The sequence below is a fragment of the Panulirus ornatus genome, chromosome 9 (genome assembly GCF_036320965.1).
Source record: "Panulirus ornatus isolate Po-2019 chromosome 9, ASM3632096v1, whole genome shotgun sequence".
Classification (NCBI taxonomy): domain Eukaryota; kingdom Metazoa; phylum Arthropoda; class Malacostraca; order Decapoda; family Palinuridae; genus Panulirus; species Panulirus ornatus.
The window spans coordinates 29,915,194-29,934,485 of NC_092232.1; the positions used below are offsets into that span (position 1 = coordinate 29,915,194).

Here is a 19,292-nt window from a genome sequence, read left to right on the forward strand (position 1 = left end):
TGCTGTTTCCTGTGGGGTGAGGTGTCACTGGGAATGGTTTGGAGGCAAGCAAGTATGAATATGTCCATGTTTATGTATGTATATGTATGCATATTTATGTACATGTATGGGAGTTTATGTATATATATGTGTATACGAGTGGACGGGTTGTTCTTCATCTGTTTCCTAGCACTACCTCGCTAACGAGGGAAATGGCAATCAAGTATAAGCAAAAAATAAATAAATACTTTGTTTTCCTACTTTCTCTAGCAGTGTTCCATATTCTTTTCTAAAATCGAAAAAAAAAACTAATGCAAAATCCTGAGAAAGTTTCTTCTTTCTCTCTCATAGAAGTTTCACATCATTATAGTAATTACCTAACTGCACAGTGCAGGGAGAGAATTTGTTACACTCATGGGGTCCCATCTCATGTACTTTTTATTCTATAAAGAAGACTTTCAAATCTTTATAAGTTGCTGGCATTCAATGTCCATGCTTGGACGATTCCAAACATTCACAAGTACTCCTGTAAATCCTTCCTAACCATCCTCTTTCTCATCTTCTGATATCTCTGGTGCTGATGGTAGTTGTGTTTGCATGTTTTTACCAGATACATATCTGGACTGGCCTTCATTCTTGAGTTCATTGTTAATACTATATTCAATTATAAGTTTCTTTATTATTCTCTGAAATACTTTGATTATGAGATGTTGGGCTAACTGGTCTATATTGCTTCATCAAAAATGTGGATCTCCCTTTGTGTACTGGCATTATTCATACTATTTTGTGTACATATATTTTTGTATACTGGTTTAGACTATGCTTTGTCACAGAAGCACTGTCAGAGGTTTGGCTATTGTTTTTCTATCTTTTCAGAAATAATGCAGAAATTCTAAAGTTTCAGGGCCTGGTGCTTAGTTTTCTTTTACTTGGTCAAATACTTCAGTTAATCTCCAGGCATGTAATAGGTACATCTCCATTATGGACGTTAAATGTTTCAGTCAATTCCTTCATTCTCTCTAGTACCAAATACCAATATATATTGGTTAACTGACATCTGGCAGATTCTTTTGGGCAATTTATAAGTTGTCACCTTCTTGAAATTGTCGAATCTCATTTTTTTTTTCTTTGTTCCAGTAGGTGAATAGTAATTCTGGATTTCAATATATGATTTTGAATAAATTTCTCTTCATTCACCTTTTGTTCTTTTCAATGTGACTCCAATATTTCTGTCAGCATTTTTCTCATAACTATTCTACTTTACTTTCTATGCCTTGGTTTCTTTACATAATAACACTTTTCTTTTGTGCGATACCAATTTTGTAAATATCGATTTATTCACCTGCAGAAAACAGATATTTGTTCTTGGACTGCTGTTACTGAGAATTTCATTCCAATTTGTGTTATACAGTATATCATTTGCTTCGTTCCATTTTATTTTGTCAAAAGTACAAACAAGTTATTCTTTATAATTAACGTCTCATTTCACTCCAACTGTTTTTGCCTTTTCACTTTTTTATTTGTAGACACTTCAAAAGTATAAAGATTAAATCAATGGTGTTATTATTCTTGTTGGTCTCTCTATAAAAATGGCACACTGAATGTCACACATATGACCATTAGCTTAACTCCCCTCTTTCATAAGCCATTTGCACTGTTACCTTATTTGAATTAGTTACTGCATTCAAATTCTAATCCATCTTTTTCCAGTTCATTGAAATGAAAATCTTCATCATTTGTTAATACTTCAATAAAATCTGTCATTTTTACTTTGGGTGGTCTGCAAGTCAAAATGGTGTGTTTCTGGCTGAAACATATATTGCTAGTGATTCATATTTCTTGAAATAATTCTAATATCTGATTAACTGTATAACTATTTTTGATATAAATATTTATTTATTTATTATCATACTTTGTCGCTGTCTCCGGCGTTAGCGAGGTAGCACAAGGAAACAGACGAAAGAATGGCCCACCCACCCACATACACATGTATATACATACACATCCACACATGCACATATACATACCTATACATCTCACGTATACGTATATATACACACCGACATATACATATATACACATGTACATAATTCATACTGTCTGCCCTTATTCATTCCCATCGCCACCTCGCCACACATGAAATAACAACCCCCTCCCCCGCATGTGTGCGAGGTAGCGCTAGGAAAAGACACCGAAGGCCACATATGTTCACGCTCAGTCAATAGCTGTCATATATAATGCACCGAAACCACAGCTCCCTTTCCACATCCAGGCCCCACAGAACTTTCCATGGTTTACCCCAGATGCTTCACATGCCCTAGTTCAATTCACTGGCAGCATGTCGACCCCGGTATACCACATCGTTCCAATTCACTCTATTCCTTGCACGCCTTTCACCCTCCTGCATGTTCAGGCCCCGATCACTCAAAATCTTTTTCACTCCATCTTTCCACCTCCAATTTGGTCTCCCACTTCTCCTCGTTCCCTTCACCTCTGACACATATATCCTCTTGGTCAATCTTTCCTCACTCATTCTCTCCATGTGACCAAACCATTTCAAAACACCCTCTTCTGCTCTCTCAACCACACTCTTTTTATTACCACACATCTCTCTTACCCTTTCATAACTTATTCGATCAAACCACCTCACACCACATACTATCCTCAAACATCTCATTTGCAGCACATCCACCCTCCTGCGCACAACCCTATCTATAGCCCACGCCTTGCAACCATGTATCATTGCTGGAAACACTATTCCTTCAAACACCCATTTTTGCTTTCCAAGATAATGTTCTCGACTTCCACATATTCTTCAACACTCACAGAACTTTCGCCCCTTCCCCCACCCTATGGTTCACTTCCGCTTCCATGGTTCCATCCGCTGCCAGATCCACTCCCAGATATCTAAAACACTTTACTTCCTCCAGTTTTTCTCATTTCAAACTTACCTCCCAATTGACTTGACCCTCAACCCTACTGTACTTAATAACCTTGCTCTTATTCACATTTACTCTCAGCTTTCTTCTTTCACACACTTTACCAAACTCAGTCACCAGCTTCTGCAGTTTCTCACCCAAATCAGCCACCAGTGCTGTATCATCTGCGAACAACATCTGACTCACTTCCAAAGTTCTCTCATCCACAACAGACTGCATACTTGCCCCTCATCCTAAAACTCTTGCATTCACCTCCCTAACAACCGCATCCATAAACAAATTAAACAACCATGGAGACATCACACACCCCTGCCACAAACCAACATTCACTGAGAACCAATCACTTTCCTCTCTTCCTACACATACACATGCCTTACATCCTCGATAAAAACTTATCATCGCTTCTAACAACTTACCTCCCACACCATATATTCTTAATACCTTCCACAGAGCATCTCTATCAACTCTATCATATGCCTTCTCCAGATCCATAAATGCTACATACAAATCCATTTGCTTTTCTAAGTATTTCTCACATACATTCTGATCCACACATCCTCTACCACTTCTGGAACCACACCGCTCTTACCCAATCTGATGCTCTGTACATGCCTTCACCCTCTCAATCAATACCCTCCCAGCAATACTCAACAAACTTATACCTCTGTAATTTGAGCACTCACTTTTATCCCCTTTGCCTTTGTACAATGGCATTATGCAAGCATTCCGCCAATCCTCAGGCACCTCATCATGAGCCATACATACATTAAATAACCTCGCCAACCAGTCAACAATACAGTCACCCCCTTTTTTAATAAATTCCGCTCCAATGCCACCCAAACCCACCGCCTTGCCAGCTGTCATCTTCCGCAAAGCTTTTACTACCTCTTCTCTGTTAACCAAATCATTCTCCCTAACCGTCTCACTTTGCACACCACCTCTACCAAAACACCCTATATCTGCCACTCTATCATCAAACACATTCAACAAACCTTCAAAATACTCACTCCATCTCCTTCTCACATCATCACTACTTGTTATCACCTCCCCATTTGCCCCCTTCACTGATGTTCCCATTTGTTCCCTTGTCTTATGCACTTTATTTACCTCCTTCCAAAACATCTTTCTATTTATATATTTACTTTGCTTTGTTGCTGTCTCCCGCGTTTGCGAGATAGCGCAAGGAAACAGACGAAAGAAATGGCCCAACCCACCCCCATACACAATGTATATACATACACGTCCACACACGCAAATATACATACCTATACATCTCAATGTACACATATATATACACACACAGACACATACATATATACCCATGCACACAATTCACACTGCCTTTATTCATTCCCATCGCCACCTCGCCACACATGGAACACCATCCCCCTCCCCCCTCACGTGTGCGAGGTAGTACTAGGAAAAGACAACAAAGGCCCCATTCGTTCACACTCAGTCTCTAGCTGTCATGCAATAATGCCCGAAACCACAGCTCCCTTTCCACATCCAGGCCCCACACAACTTTCCATGGTTTACCCGAGACGCTTCACATGCCCTGATTCAAACCACTGACAGCAAGTCAACCCCGGTATACCACATCGATCCAATTCACTCTATTCCTTGCCCTCCTTTCACCCTCCTGCATGTTCAGGCCCAGATCACACAAAATCTTTTTCACTCCATCTTTCCACCTCCAATTTGGTCTCCCACTTCTCCTTGTTCCCTCCACCTCTGACACACATAACCTCTTGGTCAATCTTTCCTCACTCATTTTCTCCATGTGCCCAAACCATTTCAAAACACCCTCTTCTGCTCTCTCAACCACGCTCTTTTTATTTCCACACATCTCTCTTACCCTTACATTACTTACTCGATCAAACCACCTCACACCACACATTGTCCTCAAACATCTCATTTCCAGCACATCCACCCTCCTGCGCACAACTCTATCCATAGCCCACGCCTCACAACCATACAACATTGTTGGAACCACTATTCCTTCAAACATACCCATTTTTGCTTTCCGAGATAATTTTCTCGGCTTCCACACATTCTTCAACGCTCCCAGGATTTTCGCCCCCTCCCCCACCCTATGATTCACTTCCACTTCCATGGTTCCAACCGCTGCCAGATCCCCTCCCAGATATCTAAAACACTTTACTTCCTCCAGTTTTTCTCCATTCAAACTTACCTCCCAATTGACTTGACCCTCAACCCTACTGTACTTAATAACCTTGCTCTCATTCACATTTACTCTTAACTTTCTTCTTTCACACACTTTACCAAACTCAGTCACCAGCTTCTGCAGTTTCTCACATGAATCAGCCACCAGCGCTGTATCATCAGCGAACAACAACTGACTCACTTCCCAAGTTCTCTCATCCACAACAGACTTCATACTTGCCCCTCTTTCCAAAACTCTTGCATTCACCTCGCTAACAACCCCATCCATAAACAAATTAAACAACCTTAGAGACATCACACACCCCTGCCGCAAACCTACATTCACTGAGAACCAATCACTTTCCTCTCTTCCTACACATACACATGCCTTACATCCTCGATAACAACTTTTCACTGCTTCTAACAACTTGCCTCCCACACCATATATTCTTAATACCTTCCACAGAGCATCTCTATCAACTCTATCATATGCCTTCTCCAGATCCATAAATGCTACATACAAATCCATTTGCTTTTCTAAGTATTTCTCACATACATTCTTCAAAGCAAACACCTGATCCACACATCCTCTACCACTTCTGAAACCACACTGCTCTTCCCCAATCTGATGCTCTGTACATGCCTTCACCCTCTCAATCAATACCCTCCCATATAATTTACCAGGAATACTCAACAAACTTATACCTCTGTAATTGGAGCACTCACTCTTATCCCCTTTGCCTTTGTACAATGGCACTATGCACGCATTCCGCCAATCCTCAGGCACCTCACCATGAGTCATACATGCATTAAATAACCTTACCAACCAGTCAATAATACATTCACCCCCTTTTTTAATAAATTCCACTGCAATACCATCCAAACCTGCTGCCTTGCCGGCTTTCATCTTCCGCAAAGCTTTTACTACCTCTTCTCTGTTTACCAAATCATTTTCCCTAACCCTCTCACTTTCTCATCTTTCTATTCTACCTAAAATTTAATGATACTCTCTCACCCCAACTCTCATTTGACCTCTTTTTCACCTCTTGCACCTTTCTCTTGACCTCCTGCCTCTTTCTTTTAATACATTTCCCAGTCATTTGTATTATCATATTTGCAAAAATCATCCAAATGCCTCTCTTCTCTTTCACTAATAATCTTACTTCTTTATCCCACCACTAACTACCCTTTCTAATCAGCCCACCTCACACGCTTCTCATGCCACTAGCATCTTTTGCGCAAGCCATCACTGCTTCCCTAAATACATCCCATTCTTTCCCCACTCCCCTTATGTCCTTCGTTCTCACTTTTTTCCATTCTGTACTCATTCTCTCCTGGTACTTCCTCACACAGGTCTCCTTCTTAAGCTCACGTACTCTCACTACTCTCTTCACCCCAACATTCTCTCTTCTTTTCTGAAAACCTCTACAAATCTTCACCTTCGCCTCCACAAGATAATGATCAGACATCCCTCCAGATGCACCTCTCAGCACATTAACATCCAAAAGTCTCTCTTTCGCGCACCTGTCAATTAACACGTAATCTAATAACGCTCTCTGGCCATCTCTCCTACTTACATACGTATACTTATGTATATCTCTCCTTTTAAACCAGGTATTCCCAATTACCAGCCCTTTTTCAGCACATAAATCTACAAGCTCTTCACCATTTCCATTTACAACACTGAACACCCCATGTATACCAATTATTCCCTCAACTGCCACATTACTCACAGAATCACCCAAAGTAGAATAAGGGGTGAATAAAGTACCAATAAGAGCAGCCCTAACAGTTGGTGAGCTAGCTACAGACTTATCAGTTCAGAGGAGTAGAATTGCTTACACATAAGTTACAGAAGATGTTCTTGTTATCTATGCATATCTCTAAAGCCAGTTCCCAACTGGAACTCCCTCAAGGAGTCTCCATAACTAATGAACTTCAGTGCTGCTTCTCAGCTTTTCATACTTCACCCTTAGCAGGCCACTGGTAAAGGGCAACTCTAGTGTAGTGTTTACAGAGGCTCCTATCTAATGTTGCTACTAACTACTACTACTTATTGCTCCTGCCTAATGTTCCTACCCATTACTTCTACCTATGTTTCTATCTAATGCTCCTGTGTAAATGTTCCTACCTACAACTTCTAACTACTGCTTCTAACATTTTGCCTAAAGACAGGGCTAGCAGAGAGTGCTCACCACAGGTAAATCTACAGTTATGAAGAATAAGTTGTGCGAGTTTAGTGTTGTTGCATTAAGTTATGACAAGCTGAGTTTGTATGTTTGTAGACAGAATGCCAGTAGTCCATGTGTGGTTAAGGTAGAAAGAAAAGGCAGCTATCTGGGTCAGACGAGTACAACTTAACAACCACTGAAGTGCTGGCTCACTACAAAGCCATAACTAACTCTCCCAATACCCAGGTGGGGAGTACTGGCAATATACCTCATTGGTTGTTGGCTGTCTACCAACTACTTCCTATTGCTGCTTTTTGTTAAGGGCCATAATGATTTTTCAGCAGATGAAAAAGTTAAATTTGCACTTTATTTTTGTGACCTGTGCTTGAATTTCCCTGCAGTGATTCTGAGCAGATATACAGGAATGGAATTCAGAGCTTGATGCATCAGGCATCAGAGCAGGAGTGTGCAAACAAGAGAGAGAGAGAGAGAGAGAGAGAGAGAGAGAGAGAGAGAGAGAGAGAGGAGGGGGGGGGAGACTCCATCCCAGCCAAGTAACCTACCCTTTATGCTAACCATAGATGGTACCATCCCAGCTTGAAAATCAGTACCCAAGAAAATTCCACAGGGGATGACCACTGACCTTTCACAAACTGCCAAAGTTGGCATTTCATAGGGAACAGAGGATTGGTGTACCCAACTGGAGGTGACAGGAAAATGGTTGGAGGATCCTAAGAGGTCAGAAACAGAGTAATAGAGGGTTCAGAGGTATAAATGACAAAGAGAGTGGAAGAGCTACCATGATGGTTGAGAACTCATGCTGGATGTTTTAAGTAATTGTTCCATATCATTAAGGAGGATAAATGTAAGGGCTATGGCCCCACTGGGATTATCTCGGATATAGCCATGAAAAATAACAAGTAAAAAGACGTGAAAATAATGAGTAGAAAGTAAGGAACTGTACAAGTTAAGGTGTTATCACAATAGGCCAAAAACTGTCAGACAAACTATGTTCTGAGTCATGCTGAACTTCATTCCCATGTTCTGTGTAAGGACTCCAGTCAGGGGTTAATAGAAAATAAAAATTTTGGGTTAATTGAAAATAAAAATTTTCCAAGAATCAAAATTCATCAAAAACAAGATGTTTTTTTACAATTTTACCGAAATAATGTATGAAAGAAAGAATATCAGAATTCTAAGGTATTAAATTCTTAACAGAGAGACTCTCAATTTCTGTTTGTGTTTAGTTCAGAAATCACATGTTCTAAGGATGCAAGCCTTATGTCTACCACGTATCTTTTGCAGCATGGATGTTGAAAATACCCTGATTGATTTAGTAAAGGTAGCACCCTGTTTAAGGGAGATGAATGATCCTTGATTCACCAAGGTAAAACTAAAGCAAAAAATTATGAAGACATCTGATCAACGGTGCATGAGAATCATACAAATCTTGGTGATATTTTACATGCTTTCTTGCAACATCAACTTTTTTTTGGAAATAAGTAATTGACTCTTGAATATTCCTAGATCCTCTTAGAGTGTACACTTTTCTGATTTTTTTAAGACCATATCATGTGAAACTTTCAAAAAAAAAAATCAAACCTAGCAACACAAACACAACCTAGGTTGGCTATGTAAGGTACTCTTTATCATTTCAGTATTTTTCAGTAACTTTAGGGATATACTTGTCTATGAAAATAGTATTATCTCTAGTGCTTCATTCAACATTTGCCCTGATCTTTACAATCCTCCCCACTACTTTATATTGAATGTGTTTGATGATAGAGTGGCAGATATAGGGTGTTTTGGTCTGAGGTGGTGTGCAAAGTGAGAGGGTTAGGGAAAATGATTTGGTAAACAGAGAAGAGGTAGTGAAAGCTTTGCGGAAGATGAAAGCCGGCAAGGCAGCAGGTTTGGATGGTATTGCAGTGGAATTTATTAAAAAAGGGGGTGACTGTATTGTTGACTGGTTGGTAAGGTTATTCAATGTATGTATGACTCATGGTGAGGTGCCTGAGGATTGGCGGAATGCGTGCATAGTGCCATTGTACAAAGGCAAAGGGGATAAGAGTGAGTGCTCAAATTACAGAGGTATAAGTTTGTTGAGTATTCCTGGTAAATTATATGGGAAGGTATTGATTGAGAGGGTGAAGGCATGTACAGAGCATCAGATTGGGGAAGAGCAGTGTGGTTTCAGAAGTGGTAGAGGATGTGTAGATCAGGTGTTTGCTTTGAAGAATGTATGTGAGAAATACTTAGAAAAGCAAATGGATTTGTATGTAGCATTTATGGATCTGGAGAAGGCATATGATAGAGTTGATAGAGATGCTCTGTGGAAGGTATTAAGAATATATGGTGTGGGAGGAAAGTTGTTAGAAGCAGTGAAAAGTTTTTATCGAGGATGTAAGGCATGTGTACGTGTAGGAAGAGAGGAAAGTGATTGGTTCTCAGTGAATGTAGGTTTGCGGCAGGGGTGTGTGATGTCTCCATGGTTGTTTAATTTGTTTATGGATGGGGTTGTTAGGGAGGTAAATGCAAGAGTTTTGGAAAGAGGGGCAAGTATGAAGTCTGTTGGGGATGAGAGAGCTTGGGAAGTGAGTCAGTTGTTGTTCGCTGATGATACAGCGCTGGTGGCTGATTCATGTGAGAAACTGCAGAAGCTGGTGACTGAGTTTGGAAAAGTGTGTGGAAGAAGAAAGTTAAGAGTAAATGTGAATAAGAGCAAGGTTATTAGGTACAGTAGGGTTGAGGGTCAAGTCAACTGGGAGGTGAGTTTGAATGGAGAAAAACTGGAGGAAGTGAAGTGTTTTAGATATCTGGGAGTGGATCTGGCAGCGGATGGAACCATGGAAGCGGAAGTGGATCATAGGGTGGGGGAGGGGGCGAAAATCCTGGGGGCCTTGAAGAATGTGTGGAAGTCGAGAACATTATCTCGGAAAGCAAAAATGGGTATGTTTGAAGGAATAGTGGTTCCAACAATGTTGTATGGTTGCGAGGCGTGGGCTATGGATAGAGTTGTGTGCAGGAGGATGGATGTGCTGGAAATGAGATGTTTGAGGACAATGTGTGGTGTGAGGTGGTTTGATCGAGTGAGTAACGTAAGGGTAAGAGAGATGTGTGGAAATAAAAAGAGCGTGGTTGAGAGAGCAGAAGAGGGTGTTTTGAAGTGGTTTGGGCACATGGAGAGGATGAGTGAGGAAAGATTGACCAAGAGGATATATGTGTCGGAGGTGGAGGGAACAAGGAGAAGAGGGAGACCAAATTGGAGGTGGAAAGATGGAGTGAAAAAGATTTTGTGTGATCGGGGCCTGAACATGCAGGAGGGTGAAAGGAGGGCAAGGAATAGAGTGAATTGGAGCGATGTGGTATACCGGGGTTGACGTGCTGTCAGTAGATTGAAGCAGGGCATGTGAAGCGTCTGGGGTAAACCATGGAAAGCTGGGTAGGTATGTATATTTGCGTGTGTGGACGTATGTATATACATGTGTATGGGGGGGTTGGGCCATTTCTTTCGTCTGTTTCCTTGCGCTACCTCGCAAACGCGGGAGACAGCGACAAAGTATAATAAAATAAATAAAATAAATACTTAACCACCATCTCCGTGTTAGCGAGGTAGCTTAAGGAAACAGACGAGGAATGGTCCAACCCACCCACATACATATGTACATACATAAATGCCCACACATGCACACATACATACATATACACACACAGACATACATATATACACATGTACATATTCATACTTGCTGCGTTCATCCAATCCCATCGCCACCCCACCATACACAAAATAGCATTCCCCCTCCCTCCCTTCAGCGAGGTAGCACCAAGAACAGAAAAAAAAGGCCACATTTGTTCACACTCAGTCTCTAGCTGTCGTGTATAATGCACTGAAACCACAGCTCCCTTTCCACATCCAGACCCCACAGACCTCTTCATGGTTTACCCCGGACACTTCAATTGCCCTGGTTCAATCCACTGACAACATGTCAACCCCAGTATACCACATCATTCCAATTCACTCTACTCCTTGCACGCCTTTCACCCTCCTGTATGTTCAGGCCCCTATTGCTCATCTTTTTCACTCCATCCTTCCACCTCCAATTTGGTTTCCCACTCCTCCTTCTTCCCTCCACCTCTGACACATATATCCTCTTTGTCAATCTTTCCTCACATTCTCTCCATGTATCCAAGCCACTTCAACACACCCTCTTCTGCTCTCTCAACCACACTCATTTTATTACCACACATCTCTCTTACCCTTTCATTACCTATTCAATCAAACCACCTCACACTACATATTGTCCTCAAACATCTCATTTCCAACACATCCATCCTCCTTCACACAACCCTATCAATATCCCATACCTTGCAACCATATAACAGTGTTGGAACCACTATTCCTTCAAACATACCCATTTTTGCTCTCCAAGATAATGTTCTCGCCTTCCACGCATTCTTCAACGCTCCCAGAACTTTCACCCCATCTCCCACCCTGTGACTCACGTCCCAAAATTCATAATTTGCTGCTGTTAACCATCTTCCTACCAAACCTTGCTGATTTCAAATTTTTAATTGTAAACTCACTCAAATGAGACCTTGCCAGATATCTTTAAGTGAAGATTGGGGCAATTTTGGAGAGGTCTGACATTGATTTAAAAACTAGCCCAAACTAGAGTTCCCATTTCATGTTCCTCTGAGAACAGAGAAATCTGTTTGATCGGCCAAAATGAGGAGAAGCAATACACCAGGAGTGGATGCCATGTCCTATGGCTTCAATGAAATTGAAAAGATTATAGCTCATGATAATAATGTGCCACAGACCAGTAGTTCAGTTGTGATTGATTTCCTCAGGCAATTGAATGCCTAAGCAGACAAGGCCAGAGTAGGGAGCTTGAACATTAATTTCACCATCGAAAAACTCAATATATGTCAGTACATAAATGTATTTCAAATGTTTGATAGATACTGTATATATCAAATAATTCTCTCACTGGGTACCTCTTAGATCATAATTGTGTTTAATTATGGTGCTATTTTTATATGATCTGGACCATTATCTCTAATGTTCCAAAAGAAATCTATTGTTTTCGATATTTTTGTTTTCTCTATAAGGAGTGTTGAGAAAAAAAAAATACTCTTTACAAGAATGAACTCTATTTCCTGTTTACACGATATTCATTTGAATCAATTTACTCTATACATATTAATTCTTAAGGGGAGTTCTTGTGTGGGCAGAGAATGGAACCCATGTCATGAAACTGTCATTACTATCACCAGTGTTATACCTTAAATGAAACTGTCCTCCAAAATAATTTCTTTATTGATTTACATCTTCAATCTACCATATGTGCAGTCCTATATATACATATGCTACAATCTACCAATCTAGCAGAGACAGACATTCTTGCCAAGGGACAGCACCAGTTCCAATGACATAATCCTTGACACAGTCAAGGGTCCCTAAGACCGACTCCTCTGGCAGGTCTTCTATTGACTGGGTGGAGGTCAAGTCCTCCACGGGATGCAATCCTCTAACTCCCTGGTGTGAAAGTGCCTCTTTCTGCCTCCTCTTCCTCTTTCTGGCCTTCAGCAGAGTAACTTGTTTCTGACTTTGTTTGTGGCCATACATATCAATTTTTTATGACTTTTAGTGAAATCTGGATTGGCTGATGACATATCTTAAATTGGCTCATCAGATAGGCCTAGATAGCCTGTAACCGAAAATACACTTTTCCTCAATTTGGCCTCATGCTAGGTAAGGATTCATGTGATACTTTGTCCAAGGAAAAGCATCATCACCAACTATGACATAAGAGCTTACAATATCTGAATGGGGCAATATTTGACACAGGGCAACATTCAAGGAATCTTTTTTTTTTTGTCATAACAGAACACAGCCCACAATTTTCCCAAACAATACCATCACTTGCTTGACCCTTTACCCCCATATTGATATACATCATTTTTTTAATCTTAATAACTGAATAGTGACCTTTGTAATCATAGCATTCAGAAACAATATTGGCTGATTTCTGAACACCCTTTTCCCATCAGGTGCACCAATGCACAAAAGGAAGTTCCACTGGTAGGAGAATCCATTGGCTACATTTCCACATTCATCTGCTGTTGCTGGAACAATGATATCCAGAAGGTGTGAAGCTTTATATATAGCAGAGCAAAGAATTGATATATCTAATGAAACTATATTCTCACTCACTTTAAACTGCTTAGGCAAGACTTTCTTGAAATTACCTGGAAAGAAAATTTACTTCATTGAACTACAAATAATTTAAGGTACCTATCATTTTTAAATCTTTTAAAATTTTTGTAAATCCACACACATATCTAGCATACTTGCATTTATGTATCAAATATAAGCATTATGTTGGCAAGCACTGTCACTAGAGCTATCGTACCTGAAGCAAAATAGCTAAAACAGTTAGCCTTTCCTCTGTTGTTGCTGCCTTTCTGAACTTTGTCTTGTTTCTCAAAAAAATCTCAGTTCTCACCATCCCCAATGTCTCCTGATATTATTCTTTCTCCATCCTTATGAAATTCCTGCATTGATCACTGTCCTCCATGGAAAATTCCCAAGCCAAGGATCTGCAAGATACATTTGGTGCAAGCTTTACTGAATATATATAAGGAAAAACAATGGAAATAATATAAGACAAATAACAGCTGAAAATGTTTCAATGTTTCTGTATAATGTATTAACATTAGTTGGTCAGATATTTGGCTTTGCCTCATTATCGATACAAAGTATATATATAAGATCAATGGAATAACACACTTCATCCATACAATAAATGCAATGATTGTGTTGGTACAATATTCTTCAGTACTGGCTGGTAGTGATGGTATACTTATTGAACACCCTTAAAGTATTCAATGGTAAAGTGCTAGAACAGGGCCTCATATCCAAATCAACATCTACCTTATAACCACAGCTTCATAACTACCTTAAACAGCTTAATATGTAATAATACCACGGGGAAGAAACAATAACAACAGCCCAAGACAGCTTAATATGATACATTAGCATGGAGGGGGAGAATATAATGTTAACCTCGAAAGTTAATATGATGTAAAAATCTAAATGAGTTGAATGAAACAAACATTTACCTAACAGATCTACACTTTGGGGAAGTAAGGCATCTACTCAGTATATTTCATGTAATAAATGTAGTGCTAACCCCTCAGTAATAAGGTATCAAGCCTTCAAACACATCTGCAAACCTATTTCTACAAGACAAACTTTGATTTGGGAACAAGACCTTCTCTAGAAATTCACACCTGTTACAGAAGGGGCAACTAGATTACACATACCTGTAACTGCTTCCCTTTTCTCTTCTTGCTACCAATGATGATGCCAAAGTCTTTTCTTCTTGGCTTCTAAGTCCCTATTCGTTTTCAAACATGCAGCAACAACAAAAGCCACTGCTACATGTTGCAAAATAGGTCCAAGAGAAAGCTGGAAGCGCCAAACTTGTTTCACTAGAATACTTGAGTGTGTACTCCTAGTATCTGAAAGCAGTGTGTTCACATCTGGGGAACGTGGAAAAGTTGCACATTGCTGCATCAGAGTGATAGCTTTCACAAGCTATATGAATGCATTACTGGGCATTGTTTTAGGTTCGTCCTTCATCCTTCACAAGTGTGACAGCTCATCTACCTGTTGTTAAGTATTATGTATAAGATGGCTAGAGAGTTTCTTGACTGAATGTCAGCAATCCATATGCAGGTGCAGCAAGAGAAAAAAATAACATGGGCCAAAGAGAGAACATGACAAACTCCCTAGTGCTCGCTCACTGCACTGCCATCATTAACATTCCCAATATTGGAACCCACATGTCAGCTCCTCCCTAGCTGGTGGGTGCCTGCCTTCTACTAGCTACCCTTAAAGTATTATCACAGGACAAAAAAAAAAGAAAAAAAAAACTCCAAATCAGAAAGAGCACATCTAAATCACTTCTAAGTGAAAGGAGTCCACTGATAAGTTTCTTTAAAGTCCATAAGTTATTCCTGTGATGTCCCTCCAGTAATATTTTAGCACCCTCTGTATCATATCGCAGGTGTTCACACCCTTTACTTGATTTCACCCAGATGTCCCACCAACTCTCTGGCTTGACTCACAAGACTAACAAAACTTATTTTCCTTTTCTAATATTTCTACAGCTTCTATCCTCTTACATTCATCAATCAATCTTCTCACTTTTTACTCACTCACAGGACTCGGCATTCATTGTCAAAAGCAACTGCTGGCACAATACTTTCATTCAAACCCACATGCACCTTTAACTAGGAATAGAGGTAGAACTGGGGGGGTAAACCATTAGCTTAGCTATGCTTCAAAACTAGTTTTAGGTACAGAGTTATTTTGTTCTGCAATGCTACAGTAGTTTAAAGAACAAAAGATGACTTTGAAAAGCAATATTTTGTAAGTAACATTTCATGTGATATAAAATGTGATAATAATGAGGGCTATGAATATGAATAAAATTAGGGTCAATTAATGAAGAAATACAGGAATCACATGTCAAACCTCAACTGGATCTGTGAGAATCTCACAAGACATCGCAAATGTCAAGAAATATAGCTTGAAACACTGTACTAATATCAATGTGGTCTGCTTCTGGAGCTAACATGGGGTGGTATCATCAATTTTTGACATACATTGGCAGTTGGTGCAATGATAAGTCATGAACACGTCTTGTATATTTTGACTAAAGTATTAAAAATGTTTCAGCTGCTTGAGTGGTTATACTAATTTTTCATATATCCTATTGATTTTTTTACATGTTCCACCTACTTTCACATTAATCAATCAAACTTTTTCCCTGGTAATATAAACCATCCCTACTTATAAGTGCAGAATACAACATAATGCTCCAAAGCATGTTCCAACCTTGCTACTTAGATGTTAAACTAGCATTGCAGAACAAAATAAAGCCCTGCCCAAAGCTTGTTTTGAGAGTAATTAAAATGATAATTTCATAAAATGGAATCCCCACTCTTACTGGTCAACACATAGGGTAAGGGGACCCACGGTAGACTTGATACCTTTGGTATAAGATCAAACGACAAAATCTCAACCATGCTGCACTAGCAACAGCATAAAAAGTACCGAGTTATGTATGTTTGAAAGATATTCTACCGCTCGACACACAGCATGTAAAACATTACTAATACATTACTCTTGTTCAATATAAGCAAATGTATTACAATACCCGAGACTGAACCCCTCGTTTCACCAAGAACAAAGTATTCTCTGCCTATTGATCCCCTCCCGTCCTGTGGTAAAAACCTCTCTAATCACATCTCAAACAACTGTACATTCATAATACCTGCTCAAGATGAGGAGATCCCAGTGCCGAACACAACTGACTGTTGTTCACAAACTGGTAAGATCTGACATTTATGAATCTTTCACGCAAATATGACCCGTAGTGACTATTTTGATCGCAGGCACAAAATACTTTTTATAGCTATGGGACAAAAAAAAATAATCAATGATTTATGTTACATTTTACGATCTGATGACTATATTGTATTGTTGAACCTCTGTTGTAAATGACAAAAAATAGACTTTACACGAGAAGGAGCAATTAGTGCTCTAAAAACGTTCATCTATATACCTTAAATTTCTTACACTGATGAGATTTACAAAATTAATTTAAGCCCTTTTAAAAGAAAAATCAATATAATAATAGAAATATTAGGCAGAGGACTATCCCACTGTTATTGCCATTGTTATCAGAAATAAATAGTAATTATTTTGTATTCGCAGATTTGTTTGTTATGGTTTTGAGTTGGATGTGATAGAGTAATTTGTTCTCACATTTGCCACTGTTTCAGATTTCAGGTGAATTACAGGATTATTACATAATCTCAGAGAAAACGTTGGCGATTTTTTACTTAAATTTGTAACGAAATTCCATACTTTTTCTATTTGGAAAACTTTTGGTTTGTATAGTTATAACAGGAATCCGATAAATATATACTATATAATTCTACGTCATAATAATTCTCATATAATTAATTCATTCTTTTGAAAATAAGGGAAAAACATTCAATACATAAATCAGTTTTGACCAGTGGGTTTAATAAGATTGATTGGTTGCGTCACCCATCACTTGTATGAACGATTAAATTATATATATTTATATAACTTCACGATATGCTTGCACGATGAGCTCTTACATTACATTAAGAAAATAACCATCATTGAAGTTCATATTAATGTTTAAGCTAATGTTTACAGAAGTCCTTCAAGCTGCATGGTCGAGGAATCGAGTTTAATAGAGACATTCGAGCACTGCTTCCTGCCTGCTTGATAAAACCCAGAAATACACAGTTATTAACCAATATTAACCACAACGGACCCAAATGAATTGTACGTCATGCAAATTATCGTAGTGATGTTCAAATATGCCGGGAGAATATTGTTGAAATATGTAGATTTGTAGCTAATCAAACAAAAATTATTATTTCCACAGTTCTCTCTCCTATTTGGTTTCCCAAGTATCGACATACATTGTATTTCTGCACTATACAATTTTTTCTTTTGAAATGAAATAGATTATGTTAAAGATGAATCATCTGGCTGTGCTAGATAAATCTAACATTCTGTTTGGGTAACTTTAGGGTACGTTAGCATGATTAAGATAAAATAGGTTAACTTTGGTTCGGTTGGATGATATTAGATTTAACCAGCGTACATACCATACTAGAACTAAAGTTAGGACAGTATCAGTTGGTTTATATTATGTTAATCACACAACCCAAACTAACCTATTCTAAAATAACACATTAGAACCAAACTAATATTAGGTAACCCAGCATATGTAAAGGTGGGTCCAGTTGGGGTAGGCTAAAAGTAGATTAAGGTATATGAGATTTCAACCAAAGTTTAACTTGGAGGCAAACCTAACTTATATTATATAAGTTTGAGTTAGTAAGGTTACAAAAGGTTAGGTTAGGTTTGGATGGTGAGCGTAGGTTAAGCTGATTTAACACGAGAACCAGAGCCAACGGAATTAATCTAGATAAGGTTTTATTTACCTTGAATGCCCTAACCTAACTCAAGTATACTTAGGTTATGTTAAAATTGGCTGCTATGGAAAATTTGGTTATGTTTGGTTAATTACTTAACCAAAGATAACCAAATTTTCCATAGCTGCCAATTCTAACATAACCTAATTATACTTGAGTTAGGTTAGGGTATTCAAGGTAAATAAAACCTTATCTAGGTTAATTACGTTGGCTGTGGTTCTCGTGTTAAATCCAAACCTATCTTTACTTTGCTAACACTATTTATCCTATCCTATTTTAACTTATACATATATAGGTTAGGGAAGGTTAGAGTACATTATAGAATGTTAGGATGATGTCTGATTGGGATACGATTACCTATACTAACACAACAAAACTAAATTTGGCATAACTTCACCTATTTTATCCTAACCTAACCCAGTCACATCCAGGTACAAGTTACGTCAGGATTGTTAAGGGAAAAGATTGAGATAAGTCAGTTATCTTTGGTTAATTACTTAACCAAAGATAACCAAATTTTCCATAGCAGCCAATTTTAACATAACCTAATTATACTTGAGTTAGGTTAGGGTATTCAAGGTAAATAAAACCTTATCTAGATTAATGACATTGGCTCTGGTTCTCATGTTAAATCCAAACCTATCTTTACTTTGCTAACACTATTTATCCTATCCTAATTTAACTTATACATATATAGGTTAGGTAAGGTTAGAGTGCATTATAGAATGTTAGGATGATGTCTGATTGGGATACGATTACCTATGCTAACACAACAAAACTAAATTTGGCATAACTTTACTTATTTTATCCTAACCTAACCCAGTCACATCCAGATACAAGTTACATCAGGATTGTTAAGGGAAAAAGATTGAGATAAGTCATTTTAATATAACTTTACATAACCTTACCAAATCTGGCATAAATTAATGTTTTATTTAACTTTAACCTAATTCAACCAATCCCAGTCTTACTTAGGTGTTAA

General features: G+C 38.7%; 1 protein-coding gene across 14 annotated transcripts in view; it reads right to left on the bottom strand.

Moving 5' to 3' along the window:
* The window catches only part of phtf (putative homeodomain transcription factor), a 260,330-nt gene that overhangs the window by 226,394 nt on the left and 14,644 nt on the right, over positions 1 to 19,292 (bottom strand). For 4 of the 14 annotated variants that reach the window (XM_071664936.1, XM_071664934.1, XM_071664933.1 and 1 more), the window contains 2 exons: positions 14,585 to 14,930; positions 13,672 to 13,858 (listed from right to left, as the gene is read on the bottom strand). The exons of 3 other annotated variants lie outside the window; for them this stretch is intronic. The gene's annotated coding sequence lies outside the window, so the exon portion shown is untranslated. Of the gene's footprint in view, positions 1 to 12,557; positions 13,508 to 13,671; positions 13,859 to 14,584; positions 14,931 to 16,602; positions 16,748 to 19,292 lie in introns of those variants that run through there. 7 more of the 14 variants (XR_011713110.1, XM_071664931.1, XM_071664937.1 and 4 more) reach the window with 7 other exon arrangements.